Source organism: Podarcis bocagei (genome assembly GCF_964188305.1).
Source record: "Podarcis bocagei genome assembly, chromosome: 9".
Classification (NCBI taxonomy): domain Eukaryota; kingdom Metazoa; phylum Chordata; class Lepidosauria; order Squamata; family Lacertidae; genus Podarcis; species Podarcis bocagei.
In genome coordinates, this window is record NC_138134.1 from 67,557,869 (window position 1) to 67,574,870 (window position 17,002).

General features: G+C 47.5%; 1 protein-coding gene across 1 annotated transcript in view; it reads left to right on the plus strand.

Annotated features, from left to right (window-relative positions):
• The window catches only part of RASGEF1B (RasGEF domain family member 1B), a 256,907-nt gene that overhangs the window by 19,709 nt on the left and 220,196 nt on the right, over nt 1-17,002 (plus strand). The window lies entirely within an intron of this gene.

Below are 17,002 nucleotides of genomic sequence, written 5' to 3' on the forward strand. Positions count from 1 at the left end.
GCTCATTCCCGGACCATCCACGGGCTGGACTGAGAAGGCGATTGGGCCGCATCCGGCCCCTGGGCCTTAGATTGCCTGCCCCTGATTGAAAACATCCTCCTTTCTCTCCTCATCAAGTCAATTTCCCTCTTCTTTGTGGGAGCCAGCAATTTCTTCACAGCATCACAACCTATCCCAGAGCCCTAGGTGCGATGTGCCAATTTTCCTTTTCTGGAAGGAATGATCTGACTTCTTCCCCTTCTGCCTACCACCATCTGCACCGGGTCTCCCGCTCTGTTGCATTAACCTAAAAAACTTCATGGCTCTCTTGGCATCAAACCCTCTCTGCATATATTAGAGGCATTTCAATATTTTTGTTGCTGCTCCGTCTTGACAGCCTGTGTTATCCTGACCTTACAGTGAACTTCCCAGTAGCTCTAATCCTCTGCTTTGATTCTTAATGTTTAATACATTTTTAAAAACATGCACACACATTAGCCTGCTTTATCCAGAAGGAGAGTGGAAGTTCCTGGCTTTTGATTTGTAATGTGCGTTGAAGTGTCAGACAGAGCAATTTGGTTCCCTGTGGTGAGCTGGAGCAACAACCCAGATACGGCTCTTGGACAGCTTGCTCTTCCTGAAATGTGAAGAGTTGAAGAAATCCACTCAGCCTTCCTTTCTGCTCTCTTTTGGCAGCGTCTTGTCATGGACTGGCTGGAGGTACCAACTGGGGAACCCCAAAGGTAAACCCCAAGGGAGGAAGGCTCAGAGGCAGGGGATTGGTGGTGGGATGATGATGAATGGTCAGAGGGAGAACAGGGAGCAAACTGGGATGAGGAGGCATTGGAAGCTGAAGAGGAAACAGGGTCTAGTGAGCAGGAAGAGTCTGTGGCAGAGAGCAGACCAGAACCAGAACCAGAAGCGGAGGCTGAAGAGGAGGGGAGCCAAAAGAGGCAGAGATGAGACAGGTTGGTGAGGAAGCTAGGATGTCTCCTCCTCCTGCAATACGCAGCTCCCCTCCCCTCTGGTCTCCCAGAACCCGAAGAGGTGTGAAAAGAGTGGAGAAAAGGCAGGCAAGATGAAGGAGCCTCTGATTGCTTGGGAAGGAACCCTGGGAGGAGGAGACTTAGAGGGCTGTGGGAAGGCCTTCAGTCCTTGCAACTGCCTCATTGGGGCAAGATCTCCTGGGAAGAGTTGCTGTGCTCACTAGGCCTGGCCTCCTGAGCCATTTTGTTTTTTGAATAAATAGTCAGTTCTTTTTTTCTAAAAAAATGTTTAGGGATACTCTCATTTTGACTGAAGAAAATCACCATTTTGTAGTTCAAATCGGGAAAAATAAACACTGCCCCTCAATGAGGCCAAACTTTCATCAGTAAAACAACACACATCCACATTCCACACTGCTTCACACATTAAACACTTGCTTCCATCTGAGAACACTGGGAAAGGAAAGGAAGCCACCATCAGAGGTGGTAACAATGAAACTGACCAATCACTGTGCTAGATTCCAGCTCCTACTTCACACATTAAATGCCCGCTTCTGTCTGAGACTCAGGAAACACCGGGAAAGGAAGCCGCCATCGGGGGTAGCAACGGAACTGATGATTCGCCGTGATAGAGAAGAAACTAATTTTTTAAAACATTTTTAATTTCTTCTCCTGTTAGATTCACAAAATGTTTAGGGGTATGCGTACCCCTGCCACCCCCACAAAGCACTGAATAGAGTTAACTTCTCTGGCACCGTGTGAGTTATTGCTGACCGGTTCCTGACACCTGCCCTAACACTTCTTCACTTTGTCCTACACCTACATCATTGTAGCTCTGTGGTAGAGCATCTGTTTTTGCATGCAGAAGGTCTCAGGTTCAATCCCAGGTATCTCCAGGTAGGGCTGGGAAACGAATCCCATCTGAAATCCTGGAAAGCCGCTGGCAGTCAGTGTAAACAATACTGAGCTAGATGGTGCAGTAGTTTGTCTCAGTAAAAGGCAGCTCTCTATCATACATTATCCAAGATACCCCATGCTCTAAGGCAGCAAACTTTAAGTAGTAGATTGGGGGGCTGCCCACCCTTTTGGGCCAGTTGACACAGCTATAATTTTGAGAAAGTGTTGTGGGTGCCAGTCATGAAATGGCTACCATGAAGGTGTAGCAAAAACACTGAAATGGGTATTTACTGAAATATTTTGCCGGTGCTATAGGAGGTACTGGAGGGCCCAGTGGTGCCCACGGGCACCGTGTTGGTGACCATTGCAGTAGATTAATCAACTAAACCTTTAGTTGATTAATTGGCTGGGAGTCTATTTTAATCAGCAGGGCAGATGTCGGTGTTCAAACAGCAAGCTTTAGTTTTGTAATAGCAATTCCTCAAATGTTGGCAAGATCCATTCAAAAGTGAAACCAGTTAGGAAAAGATCCAAGATTGTCCTGTGTGTTGAAAGAGACAATTGAAAGAGAATTAGAATCATAGAATCATAGAATCATAGAATCATAGAGTTGGAAGAGACCACAAGGGCCATCGAGTCCAACCCCCTGCCAAGCAGGAAACACCATCAGAGCACTCCTGACGTATGGTTGTCAAGCCTCTGCTTAAAGACCTCCAAAGTAGGAGACTCCACCACACTCCTTGGCAGCAAATTCCACTGCCGAACAGCTCTTACTGTCAGGAAGTTCTTCCTAATGTTTAGGTGGAATCTTCTTTCTTGTAGTTTGGATCCATTGCTCCATGTCCGCTTCTCTGGAGCAGCAGAAAACAACCTTTCTCCCTCCTCTATGTGACATCCTTTGATATATTTGAACATGGCTATCATATCACCCCTTAACCTCCTCTTCTCCAGGCTAAACATGCCCAGCTCCCTTAGCCGTTCCTCATAAGGCATCGTTTCCAGGCCTTTGACCATTTTGGTTGCCCTCCTCTGGACACGTTCCAGTTTGTCAGTGTCCTTCTTGAATTGTGGTGCCCAGAACTGGACACAGTACTCCAGGTGAGGTCTGACCAGAGCAGAATACAGTGGCACTATTACTTCCCTTGATCTAGATGCTATACTCCTATTGATGCAGCCCAGAATTGCATTGGCTTTTTTAGCTGCCGCGTCACACTGTTGGCTCATGTCAAGTTTGTGGTCAACCAAGACTCCTAGATCCTTTTCACATGTACTGCTCTCAAGCCAGGTGTCACCCATCTTGTATTTGTGCCTCTCATTTTTTTTGCCCAAGTGCAATACTTTACATTTCTCCCTGTTAAAATTCATCTTGTTTGTTTTGGCCCAGTTCTCTAATCTGTCAAGGTCGTTTTGAAGTGTGATCCTGTCCTCTGGGGTGTTAGCCACCCCTCCCAGTTTGGTGTCATCTGCAAATTTGATTAGGATGCCCTTGAGTCCATCATCCAAGTCGTTGATAAAGATGTTGAATAAGACCGGGCCCAAGACAGAACCCTGTGGCACCCCACTAGTCACTCTTCTCCAGGATGAAGAGGAACCATTGATGAGCACTCTTTGGGTTCGGTCAGTCAGCCAGTTACAAATCCACTGAGTCGTAGCATAGTCAAGACCGCATTTTACCAGTTTCTTTACAAGAATATCATGGGGCACCTTGTCAAATGCCTTGCTGAAATCAAGGTAGGCTACATCCACTGCGTTCCCTTCATCTACCAGGCTTGTAATTCTGTCAAAAAACGAGATCAGGTTAGTCTGACATGACTTATTTTTCAGAAATCCATGCTGACTATTGGTGATCACAGCATTCCTTTCTAGGTGCGCACAGACTGTTTGCTTAATGATCTGCTCCAGAATCTTCCCTGGTATTGATGTCAGACTGACTGGGCGGTAATTATTTGGGTCCTCTCTTTTCCCCTTTTTGAAAATAGGGACAACATTTGCCCTCCTCCAGTCTGCTGGGACTTCGCCTGTTCTCCAGGAATTCTCAAAGATGACTGCCAGTGGTTCTGAGATCACATCTGCCAGTTCTTTTAATACTCTTGGATGCAGTTCATCTGGCCCTGGAGACTTGAATACATCTAAACTGGCCAAGTATTCTTGTACTATCTCCTTAGTTATTCTGGGCTGTGTTTCCTTTGCTGAATCATTTGCTCCAAATTCTTCAGGTCGGGCATTGTTTTCCTTATCGGAGAAGACTGAGGCAAAGAAGGCATTGAGGAGTTCAGCCCTTTCTGTGTCCCCTGTTTGCATTTCACCATCTTCTCCTCTGAGTGACCCCACTGTTTCTTTGTTCTTCCTTTTGCTACGAACATACCCATAGAAGCCTTTTTTGTTGCTTTTAACCTCTCTAGCAAGCCTGAGTTCATTCTGTGCTTTAGCTCTTCTGACTTTGTGTCTACATGTGCTGGCTATTTGTTTGAATTCCTCTTTGGTGGTTTCCCCCCTTTTCCATTTTTTGTACACATCCTTTTTTAATCTTAACTCAGTTAAAAGTTCTTTAGATAGCCACCCTGGCTTCTTTAGGCACCTTCCATGTTTCTGTCTCATTGGTATTGCCTGAAGTTGTGCTTTTACTATCTCCCTCTTAACAAACTCCCAGCCATCATGAACTCCCTTTCCTTTTAGTATTACTGTCCATGGGATCTCACCCAGCACTTCCCTAAGTTTTATGAAGTCGGCTTTCTTAAAGTCAAGAAATTGAGTCCTAGTATGCTTGGCTGCTCCTTTCCGCTGTATAGTAAACTTCAGAAGAGCATGATCACTCGCGCCTAATGATCCTTCCACTTCTACCCCACTAATCAAGTCATCAACATTGGTTAGGACCAGATCTAAAATGGCTGTTCCTCTTGTTGCTTCTCCTACTTTCTGAACAATGAAGTTGTCTGCAAGGCCAGTGAGGAATCTGTTTGACCTTATGCTCTTGGCTGAGTTTGACATCCAACAAATGTCCGGGTAATTGAAGTCCCCCATTACTACTATCTCCCTTCCTTTTGCATACTTGGCCATCTGTTCCAGGAAGGCATCATCTATGTCCTCCGTTTGGCTTGGGGATCTATAGTAAACTCCCACAATGAGGTCTCTGTTATTCTTCTCTCCCTTAATTTTGACCCAAATGCTCTCACTTTGGCTTTGAGGTTCTAAATCTTGGATCTCTTCACAGGTATACACATCCCTGACATATAACGCCACTCCTCCTCCTTTCTTGTCTGGTCTGTTTCTCTGAAATAGATTGTATCCCCCCATTATTACATTCCAATCGTGGGACTTATCCCACCAGGTTTCAGTGATGCCTATTATGTCATATTTAGTTTGCTGTACCAAGAGCTCAAGCTCATCTTGTTTATTTCCCATGCTTTGCGCATTAGTGTACAGACATTGAAGTCCATTAATCATTCCCCCGTGTCTCTTATTTAAGGATTTTTTCCTCCCACCACTAGGTCTGCGTGCTGTTTGCTCCATTTGGTCTATGACATTTGGATGATCATCTTCATCAGTTGATAGACTCCTACCTTCAGGACCACTGTCTCCCTCCCCCCCATTAGTCAGTTTAAAGCCCTCCTGATGAGGTTTCTGAGATTTTTGGCAAAAACGTTCCTCCCAACCGTTGTGAGGTGCAGCCCATCGCTTGCCAGAAGTCCATCTTCAAGAAACTGCAGTCCGTGATCTAAGAATCCAAACCGTTCCTGTTTACACCATTTGCGAAGCCAGCTGTTCACTTCCACTATTTTTCCTTCTCTCCCTGGGCCACGTCGTTCAACTGGGAGGACAGATGAGATGACAATTTGTGCATTTAATTGCTTCAATTTCCTGCCCAGAGCCTCGTAGTCTCTTTTGATCTTCTGGAGGCTATTGCTTGCAGTGTCATTGGTTCCCACATGAACCAAGAGGAAGGGGTATTTGTCAGTGGGTTTTATGATTCCTTGCAGACGTTCAGTTACATCTTGGATCTTAGCCCCGGGGAGACAGCACACTTCCCGAGACATCTTGTCAGGCCCACAAATCACTGCTTCTGTTCCCCTCAGTAGGGAATCCCCTATCACCACTACACGCCTCCTCTTAGGTTTGGTCGGGGTTCTTCCATGAGCTGTCCGTTCCAAGGTCGCCTGCACATTCCCTAAATTAGCACTAAAGCTTTTTCCTTTCTTATTCTTTTCTGTTCCTTTTTTTTTGAAAGTGCCGCAGACTTGACAGAGAAGAATGAGGGGGTGAATAATTAGATCTTTAGCTGCGACATTATGTTCAATACAACCTCCCCCCCCTGGTTCACTCGGCTGCCTTCTGTACAAATGTACAGAAAAGCCTTTTTTTTAAAAAAAAAAAATGAAATGAGAAAGCTTTGTTATTGTAATGATGGGTTGTGCATCTGGTGGGTTTTCAGCTTTAAAGCACTTTGCAAATTCTGATAGGGCTGATATTTTGTTCCATCATACAGTTGCCTCCATGCACAGCCTAATTGTGTGGAGAGCTGAGGCTATGTAGGCCATGCATCCCATCAGTACAGGGATTTCTGCTTGTGCAGTGGGACTTCCCTCTCCTCCCCCTGCACGCATCCTGCACCCTCCCCAGATCTGTTCTGTAGGGTTGGGGCAAATCTGCCTAGAACAGGTTTAGGGAACGCATAGGGAACCAAAGAGGGTAGTTTAGGCTTGCCACACAGAAGAGCAAAAAAGAGGACACATTTGTAGATGGGGAGGAAGAAAAAATAGCACTATTAGTGTGTGTGCAGTAAAATAAAAAAGGTGTACAGTGGACGCTCGGGTTGCAAATGTGATCTGTGCGGGAGGCACGTTTGCAACCCGCAGCATTCGCAGCGCTGGTTGCGCTTCTGCGCTTCTGCGCATGCGCAAAGCGTGATTTAGCGCTTCTGTGCATGTGCGACCACCGAAACCCGTAAGTAACCCGTTCCGATACTTCTGGGTTTTGTGGGTCCGTAACCACCCAAAAAAACGCAACATGAAGCAACTGTAACCCAAGGTATGACTGTATTGAAATATTTAATAATGGTAATAAAAATGGTAATAAAAGTAAAGAAATAAAAATGGGGGCGATAATTAAGAGATGTCATTGAAAGTAGAGTAGAAAGAGAAGGGGAGATATAGTTAAAAGAAGAAGGGGATTGCCCACCCCCACCCCCCGAGAAAAGGAAGAAAATGACCAAAAAGACCACAACAAACCTATTATTATTATTATTATTATTATTATTATTATTATTATTATTATTATTATTATTATTATTGCCCTGCCCATCTGACTGGGTTGCCCCAGCCACTCTGGGCAGCTTGCAATATATAAAAAACAGAATAAAACACTGCACATTAAAATAAGGTTACCAGATTTTTTTCAATGAATCCAGGGACACTTTTCAACTTCAGTCGGAATGGATGGATTTTGTCAGGGGACTGATTTGTAAATCCGGGGACTGTTCCCGGGAAACAGGGACGTCTGGCAACCTTACATTAAAAAGATTCCCTATATAGGGCTGTTTTCAGATGTCTTCTGAGGGTTGAATAGTTACTTATCTCCTTGGCTCGGGGGTCACATAACTCCAAACTCTCCAATATTTATCAGATGAAATAAATATAAATTTAAGGAACTGCAGAAAGAGGAGGAAGGAAGCCGAGTCTTGAAATGTTAAAACAGCTGTAAAACTATTGAAATTCATATAACTGAAAATTACAAATAATTTAAAAACAAAACAAAAAACATTTCTCCGATGAAAATAGGGGCGGGTGGTACTGTGGTCTAAACCACAGAGCCTAGGGCTGGCCGGTCAGAAGTTTGGTGGTTCGAATCCCCGCGATGGGGTGAGCTCCCGTTGCTTGGTCCCTGCTTCTGCCAAACTAGCAGTTCAAAAGCATGCCAGCGCAAGTAGATAAATAGGTACTGCTCCTGTGGGAAGGTAAACGGCATTTCCGTGCGCTGCTCTGGTTTGCCAGAAGCAGCTTAGTCATGCTGGCAACATGACCCGGAAGCCGTACGCTGCTGCCTCGGCCAATAAAGCGAGATGAGCACCGCAACCCCAGAGTCGGTCACGACTGGACCTAATGGTCAGGGGTCCCTTTAAGGAAAAGTGGGACATTCTGGGATCAAACCAGAAACCGGGAGGACTTCTGTAAATCCGGCACTGTCCCTGGAAAATAGGGACATTAGGAGGCTCTGCAACCATAATCTGCCAAGTAATCCCAAAGTCTCTTGGAAAACAGTTTTAAAGCCCCCACTAGGAGATCAGGCCTAACAAGCTGATTGCCACACCAGAGATAGGTTACTGCTCTCCACCTGCTCCAACATTGGACTTGAGCGACAGGTAGCCACAAAGAGCTGTTGCCCTGAAGGGGATGCCTTGCATTTGCTGCCTGAGCAGTTTCTTTGCAAATCAATTTATTACCTCGCTTCCTCCTCATCCGCTGCAACTCGACAGCCAGAGCCTTTGACCCAGAAGTGCTCAATCAATCAGCTGCTTACCTGCTACCACCAGTGACCTTTTGCTTTGAAATAAATAAATAAAATCGAATATGGATAGATGTACATGCTACAGCTAAGCGAAAATGTCAAAATTGTGTGTGTGTTTGTGTGTTTGTGCTTGTGTGGATGGTGTATATGGAAGTGAAGACTGGCAATAAAATAAATAATAATAATATAATAATAATTTATTATTTATACCCCGCCCATCTGGCTGGGCCTCCCCAGCCACTCTGGGCGGCTTCCATAAAAACCAAAAATACAATAAAATATCACACGTTAAAAACTTCCCTGAACAGGGCTGCCTTAAGATGTCTCCTGAATGTCAGGTAGTTATTTATCGCTTTGACATCTGCTGGAAGGGCGTTCCACAGGGCGGGCGCCACTACCGAGAAGGCCCTCTGCCTGGTTCCCTGTAGCTTTGCTTCTCGCAATGAGGGAACCGCCAGAAGGCCCTCGGCGCTGGACCTCAGCGTCCGGGCAGAATGATGGGGGTGGAGACGCTCCTTCAGGTATACTGGACCGAGGCCGTTTAGGGCTTTAAAGGTCAGCACCAACACTTTGAATTGTGCTCGGAAACGTACTGGGAGCCAATGCAGGTCTTTCAAGACCGGTGTTATATGGTCTCGGCGGCCGCTCCCAGTCACCAGTCTAGCTGCCGCATTCTGGATTAGTTGTAGTTTCCGAGTCACCTTCAAAGGTAGCCCCACGTAGAGTGCATTGCAGTAGTCCAAGCGGGAGATAACCAGAGCATGCACCACTCTGGCGAGACAGTCCGCAGGCAGATAGGGTCTCAGCCTACGTACCAGATGGAGCTGGTAAACAGCTGCCCTGGACACAGATTTGACCTGTGCCTCCATGGACAGCTGTGAGTCCAAAATGACTCCCAGGCTGCGCACCTGGTCCTTCAGGGGCACAGTTACCCTATTCAGGACCAGGGAATCCTCCACACCTGCCCGCCTCCTGTCCCACAAAAACAGTACTTCTGTCTTGTCAGGATTCAACCTCAATCTGTTAGCCGCCATCCATCCTCCAACCGCGTCCAGACACTCACACAGGACCTTCACCGCCTTCACTGGTTCTGATTTAAAAGAGAGGTAGAGCTGGGTATCATCCGCATACTGATGAACACCCAGCCCAAACCTCCTGATGATCTCTCCCAGCGGCCGCATGTAAATGTTGAAAAGCATGGGGGAGAGGACAGAACCCTGAGGCACCCCACAAGTGAGAGCCCAGGGGTCTGAACACTCATCCCCCACCACCACTTTCTGAACACGGCCCAGGAGGAAGGAGTGGAACCACTGTATAACAGTGCCCCCAGCTCCCAGCCCCTCAAGACGGTCCAGAAGGATGCTATGGTTGATGGTATCAAACGCCGCTGAGAGATCCAGCAGAACTAGGAAACAGCTCTCACCTTTGTCCCTAGCCCGCCGGAGATCATCAACCAGTGCGACCAAGGCAGTTTCAGTCCCATGATGAGGCCTGAATCCCGACTGGAAGGGATCCAAATGGTTGTCTTGTCCAGTTCCACCAGTGGAAGTCTCTGCTGAATCTCAGTTCCCTCTGCAAATCATAGAATTGTAATAATAATAATAATAATAATAATAATAATAATAATAATAATAATAATAATAATATATTATTTATACCCCACCCATCTGACTGGGTTTCCCCAGCCACTCTGGGCGGCTTCCAACAGAATATTAAAATACAATAACCTATTAAACATTAAAAGCTTCCCTAAACAGGGCTGCCTTCAGATGTCTTCTAAAAGTCTGATAGTTGTTTTTCTTTTTGATGTCTGATGGGAGGGTGTTCCACAGGGTGGGTGCCACTACCGAGAAGGCCCTCTGCCTGGTTCCCTGTAATTTGGCTTCTCGAAGTGAGGGAACCACCAGAAGGCCCTCGGAGCTGGACCTCAGTGTCTGGGCAGAACAATGGGGGTGGAGATGCTCCTTCAGATATACTGGACCGAAGTAGGAAGGGACCCCAAGGGCTGTCTAGTCCAAGCCCGTGCAATGCTGGAATCACAGATATATAAAGGGAGGCTTTCCATTCCCAGAATTCAAGGCCCTCCTTGTCATGAGACAAAGGTTCTTGAGAGCAGAGGCAGTAAGTCCTACAAGACCTACACAATCATTCAAGCCTTCAAGCTGCTAACTGTTAACAGCAAACTGCAAAGTCACTGTGACTTTTGACTCGTCTTGAGTGAAGACTCATTCTCCCTATAAAAGTAGCCAGCCTCTCTGTGGGCCTCACTCTGTGTCAGTGCCTGTGTGTATCTCAGCCAGTGTGTGTGTTGTGTTGTTGCAGACAGAGGGGCTCCAAGACTCTAGTAAATCACTAACTAAGACTGTGCCTCTGTGAAGAGTCAACTCTTTAACCATGCTGTTTCTGAACAAGTTTGTTTTCTTCAGTAAAACTTTTATTCTGTTTATGAAGAAGACTCTGTTTGTACCACTCCTCAATCCACACCCCTTCCCACCAGCTCTGCTTTGCACCCTCCTCATGTGCTTTTGCATGGCTGGAAAGTTATTGAACTCTGATAATGCTCTTGCTTGCTTGGAGGGAGTGATGCACTCTGTGTGTGCAGTGAGAAACCTTTGGAATATAGCCTAATGAACAAAGGTTAAGATCTATGGTCCGTTGCCCCACCCACCACAGGCAAACAGTCCAGGGAAAGCTGCCCATGACAGAATGCTGTAAAACATCCCTCCACCTCCGCAACCATGTATCGTTGCAGTGCACTTGCAATATTGTGATGGGACGTGGGTGGTGCTGTAGTCTAAACCACTGAGCCTCTTGGGCTTGCTGATCAGAAGGTTGGCGGTTCGAATCCCCATGCCGGGGTGAGCTCCTGTTGCTCTGTCCCAGCTCCTGCCAATCTAACAATTTGAAAGCACACCAGTGCAAGTAGATAAATAGGTACTGCTGTGGCAGGAAGCTAAATGGCATTTCCATGAGCTCTGGCTTCCATCACAGTGCTCCATTGCACCAGAAGCGGTTTAGTCATGGCAGTCACATGACCTGGAAAGCTGTCTGTAGACAAATGCCAGCTCCCTCGACCTGAAAGTGAGATGAGTGCCACAACCTCATAATCACCTTTGACTAGACTTAACTGTCCAGAGGTCCTTTACCTTTACTTTTTTACTTGCAATATTCGCCGGTTATGCTCTCTGTTTACATAACTGTGAAAACCCATTTTTGCTGGGATATTTCTGAGCAGGTCATGATCACCATGCGGCAGCAGAGGCAATCTCTTTCCAGCATGGAATGGTTCCAACTGGTTTGTTCAGCTGCCAGACTGGGAAATAGGATCATCTGGTGCAGCTAACAGGATAAGATTACGGCAGAAATTTAGCATTACAGTAACCTAATTGTGAATGGTCAAAGTGGCTTATTTTCAATTGGCAAGATGCACTTAAATCATTTTACCTAGCAGATGGAAAGCATGGATGGGTGAATCTGTCAACTGTGATCTCTGTCACTCATTTTTTCCCATTCTGTGTGCCCAGTTTATGTGTGTGCCACATTTATGCAGCGGTTTGTGAATTTTCCTTTAGAGTCATCGTCAGTGAATTTCTCCTTTTAGCTGCACCTGAAGTTTCCCAAACCCTACCCCTGATAAGGCCAGGGAAAGGTGGGTGGGTGTTGTTTGCCCAAAATGGCCTGGTGGGCTGGATTAGGCCCACAGTCCACAGGTTACTTTGTCTACAGTGATGGAAAGGCACTTTCTGGGGCTTCAGGCAGGGATCTTACCTGTAGAAACCAGGGGCCGGATCACTGAGCTACCAGTGCGGGCTCATCCAGATTAGTCCTTGGTCCCATGACTGATGCCCAACACAACTCAAATTCTCATCACCCCCACCCACTTCCCTGTCACTTGATATTTTCACCACTGACCCAGAGGTGACAGGAGCATATGGACTTTATTGGGAAACTAATTAAAGTGCCATCAATACCCATTAGGTACCCTTGCACTTTGGGATGTTAATTTGAAAGGACCTGCGGGCTCTCATAATGTGATAAATGCTCCGAGTGTTACAGGGGAACCAACAATCATTATTTTTCATTGATAAAACCTATGCCGCTGCCCGTTGAAACCTTTGGACCCTTTGGAAATGTCAGCTCCGAGGAACACTTCATCAGGGAGCCACTTAATTTTTGTCACAGAATCCTATTAACACACTGAGCCAGCATCGAGTAATGGCTAAGAAAGAAAGCTGTGGAGCAAGAAGTCCCCTGATTCAAATCTCACTTCTGCACGCTCTGATTGTGGCTTCAGGCTAGTTGCTCTGGCTCAGTTGAAATGTAATGAGAAACCATGGTTTGCTGGCAGGCAAATGAGCCTACGCGAGACTTGGGCTTGCATGCTCCCCTTCCCCTCAGTGGCGGAGGAAAGGGGGTGAGGTAGGTGTGGTCTGCCCCGGGTGTCACCACTGAGGGGGGTGACAAAATGCTGGGCGGCACTCACCGTGGGGCCTGTGGCGTGCCCAAGCCACGTGTCGCTCTGCCCAAATGGTCCACCCGCTGCCTCCCCCTCAGCTGTAGGGTGGCTGAGTGTGAGGAGGCAGGCAGACTCTGGAGGCCCCGTGGTGCACCCCCTGCCCCTATGGGCGCCACACCTCACCCCTGGGTGCGTCGCCCCAGGCGCCCAAGCAGCTTCCTCTGCTACTGCTTCCCTTCTCCCCCTATTTCACACTTGAAAGGAGGAGATAAACTCTTAAACCAAGCTTCCTCAACCTCGGCCCTCCAGATGTTTTGAGACTACAATTCCCACCATTCCTGACCTCTGGTCCTGCTAGCTAGAGATCATGGGAGTTGTAGGCCAAAAACATCTGGAGGGCCGAGTTTGAGGAAGCCTGTCTTAAACCTTCACTTTTAAACAAACCACAGTTTCCTGTGAAATCCAAACTTGAGCAATCGTGGTTGATTTAAACAAGGGTTGGGAACCTTTTCGCCCATTTAGGGCAACATTCCTCAGGTGTAGTCCGTTATGGCAACATAACAGTGGTTGAGACTGGATCGAAAAGTGGGTGGAGGCAAAGCAAAGAGGCTCAATTTGTTACAAATCTTTCCTTTCTGTCTGTGGCGGCTTTGCCAGGAAGTACTGCCAAGAACACTCCTATCTCTCCTTTTCTTCCTTACCTAAAGTTTTAATGTGTTTTAAATAATTGAAATGACAACTCATTAGTTCAGCCCCAGCCTTTCCCCCAGACGCGCCACAGAAATTCATTAGGGTTTGTTGATGCTCGTCTTGTTAACTCTGCCAGATGTTTCCCAGTTCATGAAGTGGGATTGAGAGAAGACCACAGGGGAAAGAGTGGGGAAAGGTGAGATTAATGGATAGGCAGGCCCTTTTGCTGGATTGAACGGGTCACATACAATCCAGGCAGCAATCTCCTCTGCTAGCACACACAAGTAGCAGCTGAGAATTCTGTTTGATTATCTAGGACAGTGTTTCCCAACCACTGTTCCGCGGCACACTAGTGTGCCGTGAGATGTTGCCTGGTGTGCCGCGAGATGTTGCCTGGAGGGAGGCGGGCGAGTCGGGCAGCGAGAGGCGGGGCGGCGGCGGCGAGGAGAGGCCGCCCAGCGCGGGGCTCTCGCCGTCTGCCTGCCTGGCTGCCTGCGAGCTCGGCGGGCAGCCCCTGCCAAAGCTCACCCAGCCAAGCCGCGCTCTCCTTCCTGCCTCGCTTTGCTGCCTCCTCCCCCCCCACCCCCAAAGCTTGGAGGTTCCCCGGCAAGGGGGAGGGGAAAAAATTGAAACTTACACTTTCGTGCGTCCCTCCCGGCGTGACGCTGTGCGCTGACGTCACGGGGCTGTAATGGTGGTGTGCCTCGAGATTTTTTTCATCAAACAAGTGTGCCTTTGCCCAAAAAAGGTTGGGAAACACTGATCTAGGACAAGGTTGAAGAACCTTGGACCCTCCAGATGTTGAACTCCAAATCCCATCAGCCTCAGCTGGCTTGGCCAGTGGCCAAGGATGATGGTAGCCCGGCACAACTGGAGAACCATGGGATCCCAATTCCTGGGACAGGAAACTGGTTTTTAACTGGTGGGCCAACACACATAAGTGGTTTGCACGCTGACCAAGGTTGCGTCACATCAGCGGCATTATTACTATTTCATGTTGGCTTCTTTTTAAACAGGAGAGAGGCAGCGATAGAGGGAGAAGGGGAACCCGCTGCCTGCCTGAGTTTGCAGTATAGAAATGGATGGACCAGTGGTCTGACTCAGGAATAAAATACAGCTCTAAAATACAGCAGAGCTGAGGAGGAGTCACTGGTCATGGCACATGGCATGGAGGAATTTAGCTGTGTGGTTCTGGCAGTGAAATTTAGGTTGCTAGGTAGGAGAATGAGAAACAGGACCTTCGAGTTTTCAGAAATGATACCAGTTAAAAGGAAGGTTGAAATTTACAGGAATCTGAATGCCCAGGGCAACACCCTGTACTCCCATAGAATCGCTGTTGACTCATAGACCTTATATAGCTTTCAAATCTAAGTTTATTGAGCATGCTATTGTCTAATGAGGCTTGAGAACTGCGTATGGCACCCTAGTAATAAAGTGTGACTGAGCATCACTAAAAGGTAAGATCAAGGACCCCAGGACGGTTAAGACCAGTCAAAGGCAACTACGGGGTTGTGGTGCTCATCTCGCTTTCAGGTCGAGAGTGCCAGCGTTTGTCCGGGTCATGTGGTCAGCATGACTAAACCGCTTTGGGTGCAATGGAACACCGTGACGGAAACCAGAGCTCACGGAAACACCGTTTACCTTCCTGCCACAGCGGTACCTATTTATCTATTTGCACTGGTGTGCTTTTGAACCACTAGGTTGGCGGGAGCTGGGACAGAGCAATGGGAGCTCACCCCGTCACAGGGATTCGAACCACCAACCTTCTGATCGTCAAGCCCAAGAGGCTCAGTGGTTTAGACCATAGCGCCACTCACTTTTAGTGAGCACCGCTAAAGCCAGTAGGCCGTGGTGGTTAGAATCTTGGACTAGGACCTGGGAGAGCAAGTTTCAAATCCCAACTTGGCCATGAAGCTCCCTGGTTGACCCTGAAGGAGTCACTGCTTCTCAGCCATACCCCCCTCAACATTTTGGGAGGGCAACCTGGGGCACCCCTCCATCCCACTGACCCCATCGTTCACCTGTCAGTGAACGAACCAGTGTGGTGTAGTGGTTAAGAGCGGTAGACTCGTAATCTGGGGAAACGAGTTCGCGTCTCCGCTTCTCCACATGTAGCTGCTGGGTGACCTTGGTCTAGTCACACTTCTCTGAAGTCTCTCAGCCCCACTCACCTCACAGAGTGTTTGTTGTGGGGGAGGAAGAGAAAGGAGACTGTGAGCCGCTTTGAGACTCCTTCGGGTAGTGATAAAGCAGGATATCAAATCCAAACTCCTCTTCTTCTTCTTCTTCTTCTTCTTCTTCTTCTTCTTCTTCTTCTTCTTCTTCTTCTTCTTCTGTCCACCTATTCATCCCTCCGCCCTCCTATCTTTGCCTACTGGCCTCCTCCTCAGCCTCAGAAGACACTGTGCTGCCTGGGGTAGGCTAGGGGAAGGTTGCACCGGTTTGCACAACCTTGAGAGACTTTGCAAGGCCTAGCTGAAGGCTGCACCGGCCCATGTGCCATTGGGAGATTCTGTGTTGACCGGCGTGGCCTCCACCTCCTCTGGCAGTGGCATTGCCCCAGACGTACTTCCAGAAGCCAGCTGGTATGGCCAGAGCACAGGAGCCAAAATTGGACATCTCAAATTGGGATCAGAAGCCTGGGCAGCTTCTGTCAATCTGGGATGTCCTGCTAAAAATTGGACAATGGAGGGTATGTTTGCCTACCTCACAGGGTTGTTGTGAGGCTACAAATGGAGAGGAGGAGAACCATGTGCACCTTGAGCTCCTTGGAGGAACGGTGAGCTATAAATGTAATAAATAAGTAAATACCCTTCGGAACTTGTTCAAATGCTTTCCTTTCTGCCGGATGTCAGTTCAATTCTTCAGCAAACAAAACTGCATACAGTGTGGAGCAGTCTCTTCATTTATTTATTGGTCTGATGTTGGTTTCCTTAACATTTGTTACATCTACAAACACTTTGAGGCAACCTTAAAATTTATCTTGGTTAATGGGATACTATCTTAAAGCTCAGCAGACTGTCGAGCATCTCTAAGGAAAGTGAGGGCTGGTGTGTTTGTGCACATAAATTATTGCACAGAGAGCAGGAGCAACAAGGCTGAGCGAGCTGAGAAAAGCAAATAACCCAGATTCCGAGAAACTGATCTTAAACTGGGGTCAGTGCCTTTGAGGGAACCTCTTAAGGTTGCACAAGGCCCACTTTGTACTTAATGCTAAGCTACGGTTTACAGTGTAATTGTAACAATGTCTATTCAGAAAGCAATGAATTCAATGGGGCTTACTTCCAGGTAAGTGGGTTAGAACGGAAGCTATAGGGTGGTATTCGACTATGTTTTACTCAGGGTAAGGTAAAGGGATGCCTGACCATTAGGTCCAGTTGTGACCGACTCTGGGGTTGCAGCGCTCATCTCGCTTTATTGGCCAAGGGAGCCGGCGTACAGCTTCCGGGTCATGTGGGCAGCATGACTAAGCCGCTTCTGGCGAACCAGAGCA